The sequence below is a fragment of the Dendroctonus ponderosae genome, unplaced genomic scaffold (genome assembly GCF_020466585.1).
Source record: "Dendroctonus ponderosae isolate FM_Combo_2020 unplaced genomic scaffold, Dpon_F_20191213v2 Dpon_F_20191213_12, whole genome shotgun sequence".
Classification (NCBI taxonomy): domain Eukaryota; kingdom Metazoa; phylum Arthropoda; class Insecta; order Coleoptera; family Curculionidae; genus Dendroctonus; species Dendroctonus ponderosae.
The window spans coordinates 2,204,005-2,207,056 of NW_026017316.1; the positions used below are offsets into that span (position 1 = coordinate 2,204,005).

The 3,052-nt window shown below is 52.3% G+C and overlaps 1 protein-coding gene across 3 annotated transcripts in view; it reads left to right on the forward strand.

Moving 5' to 3' along the window:
• The first annotated feature begins 1,783 nt into the window (after window positions 1-1,783).
• Window positions 1,784-3,052, forward strand: part of LOC109537646 (diacylglycerol lipase-beta) — an 8,625-nt gene continuing 7,356 nt past the window's right edge. For 2 of the 3 annotated variants that reach the window (XM_048662888.1, XM_048662886.1), the window contains exon 1: window positions 1,784-1,944. The gene's annotated coding sequence lies outside the window, so the exon portion shown is untranslated. The remainder of the gene's footprint in view (window positions 1,945-3,052) is intronic. The other variant, XM_048662887.1, reaches the window with a different exon arrangement.

Sequence of the window (3,052 nt, forward strand, 5' to 3'; positions counted from 1 at the left end):
GCTGTGGAACAATCGCCGCTAGATGGCCCTTGACCGACTGCATGTTTTACCAAGAGTGGCGTTTTTCGATTGCACGCTTGGTTTAGCAGGAAAAAATTAGAGTGTGCTTAGTTGGACCACTGTGTGGCTTGAAGATGGCGGGTTTCGAAATTTTGGGGAAAATGTTGCGGGATTTTGGCTGTTTTGTGCTGTTGAAAGAGAGTTGAGTGGAAATTTGGCAAGACGCAGTTCCAGTGGGGCAAGTTTCGAAAACTCCCCCCAAACTATTGGGGGCCAAACCTTAAACCTGCCCTAGCTCGCTTATTGGGCAGTTGAGCAAAAAAGTGGATACCACCTTTTTTGTGCCGCTTGTCCTCGTCTATCCAGGGGAGTCTCCGAAAATTTCGTGGTGGTTTCAGTAAGGGAGCTTTTTGGGTTTTAAGGAAAACACGGTTTTTGGCCAGTTGGGCGCAAACGAGCCACTGGACGGCCCCGCAAAAAATTCTACTGGGTAGCACACAATGTTGCGGAGGTTTTATCAGGAGCAACATTTTTCGATAGCGGGCCTGGTTGGGGCGCAAACAATTAAAACGTTCCCTCTGACGCCCTAACCGGCCAAAACCCTCAGGGGCCTCAAAAAAAACCCTCTAGCTCCCAAACTAATGACTTTACAGCAACACTCTATAGAACATTTTCTGTTCCTTTTGACCTCCGCCATCGAGTACAGGGCTTAGATGTGGCCGTTTTTATAATTTTTTTTTACTGGTTTAGGGGCGTTTTTTCCCAAACCCTTCGTGGGGCGCTGTGGAACAATCGCCGCTAGATGGCCCTTGATCGACTGCATGTTTTACCAAGAGTGGCGTTTTTCGATTGCACGCTTTGTTTTAGCAGGAAACATGAAAGTGTGCTTAGTTGGACCACTGTGTGGCTTGAAGATGGCGGCTTTCGAAATTTCGGGGAAAATTTTGGGGAATTTTGGCTGTTTGGTGCTGTTGCAAGAGAGTTGAGTGGAAATTTGGCAAGACGCAGTTCCAGTGGGGCAAGTTTCGAAAACTCCCCCCAAACTATTGGGGGCCAAACCTTAAACCTGCCCTAGCTCGCTTATTGGGCAGTTGAGCAAAAAAGTGGATACCACCTTTTTTGTGCCGCTTGTCCTCGTCTATCCAGTGGCGTCCTCGGAAGTGTCCTGCGCCGTTTAGTTTGGGAGTTTTTCCGGGTTCTATGAAACAAGGTTTTTGGCCATTTTCTCCCAAACCAGCCACTGTAGTGCTCTGCAAAGATGATCGGCGTAGAGCGCGCTGTCTTTGACACATTTTATGAAGAGCAACATTTTTCGCTAGGAGGCCTGGTTGGGGCGCAAACAAATAAAACATCCCCACCGACTCCGCGGCTGGCTGGGGCCCCTAGGGGCCCCAAAAAAACGCCCGTAGCTCCCAAACGGCGCGCTTTAGCGCCAAACTCCAAAGCACCTTTCCTGTGCCGGTCGCCCGGCTCGATCCAGTGGCGCGCCCCGATTCCCCCCAGCTCTAAGCCGACCGGCTCCCAACGACATTCTACCTCGTAGACAGCGAACCACAAAAGCTCGCTATTCCAAGCGCGCTTCGCCGCCGATGTTCTGATTAGTGGACAGGTTTGTTGCGTTTTTTTCCGGCTATTTTTACATTCGCGCCGCAGGAAAAGTGCACAACAGGCAAAAGTCCAGTGCGGTGCACTTAACTGGACTGGTTGCGGTGCGTAGTGCCCCCGCCCCCATGGGTGCGACAAGGACAGCGTCTGCAAGAAGACGCGGCGCAAATGCGGAACCTGATGGTTCCAGTGGTTCCACCGGCCAGTTCTTTGCTCGCTCGCGATCGAACCTGTTGCGGTGCCGGTTTTCTGCTGATTTTTGCAGGTGCGCCACTGGATTAGTGCGAGTTCATGACTCGCACGCTGCCACTGGATTAGCCCCCCCCGGGTTTGGCTCAGGTAATGCGCGGTTCGAACCGCTGGTTCGCTCGGAACCCGATCGGGTTCCCCTAGGGGGACCCGGGGGGTTCCAAGGCTGGCCCAGATTGCGGGTTCAAGCGCGACCGGCTTTTGTTTCTTGTGACGCGCGAGGCGCGTCACAGCCGAAGAACCCGATGACTTGATTGGAGTAGAGCGGGGCTCTGGTATCGATACTTTGCACGAGTGGGCCGCTTTTTTGGCCCTGTTGCCGAAACTGCTTGGGGGGGGGTTTGCAAACGTGCCCGCGAGGGGCGCTGGGGGCGCCCCGATTTTTTGCCAAGAGCAGGTTTTTCCCATTGGGGGCCCAGTTTGGGGGGAAACCGATAAAATGGGAATTTTTGAAAAAAATGTTTTTGGATTTGGCCCAGTTTTCCTTCACTGGGCCTTAGCTAGGGACAAAGCGCACTCCCCGAAGTGGTTAGGGGGTTTGGGGGAACCTCCCCGGCTGACTCAGGGGGGGAAAACCGGGCCTTCTGCACTGGCTCTTATAGGGGCGCAGCCTTTAAACCGCCGCAACTTCCCCAAATGCCCCCATTTTGGGGCACGGTGTTTCGTCGGGTGCGTATCACGGCATGTGATGGTAATGGGGGGCGTTGGGGCTTCGGGGGGGAAGCCAACCTTAAACCCTGGGCAACCCTGAAGATGGCGATTTTTCGAATATTCTGCATTGAATTTGCGCGATTTTGCTTGCATCGGGTTTTTTTAGAGCTATTGAGGGGAATTTTCGCCAAAAATTGCGCAGTTGAAACATGGCAGAATGTCCCAGATTTGCGGGAAAATTGGGGGGAAATCCAAAAATCGGCTGTAGCTCGCTTCGCGTTTGTTTTAGAGGAAAAGTGAATACCGACTTTTTTCTGCCCCTTGTACTGCGCCATCCAGTGGTGTGCCCCGCAGTCTTCCAGTCCGGTTGGTTTTCGAGATATTGAGCTTTTTTTAAAAAACACGTTTTTGCCATTTGTGCCCAAACGCTTCAAGCCAGAAGTATCGGACGATCACGTCTAGGTGCCCTGTGGGATCCCGGATGTTTTAGCAAGAGTGGCATTTTTTGCTCAGGGGCTTGGTTGGGACGCAAAAAAATAAAATGTGA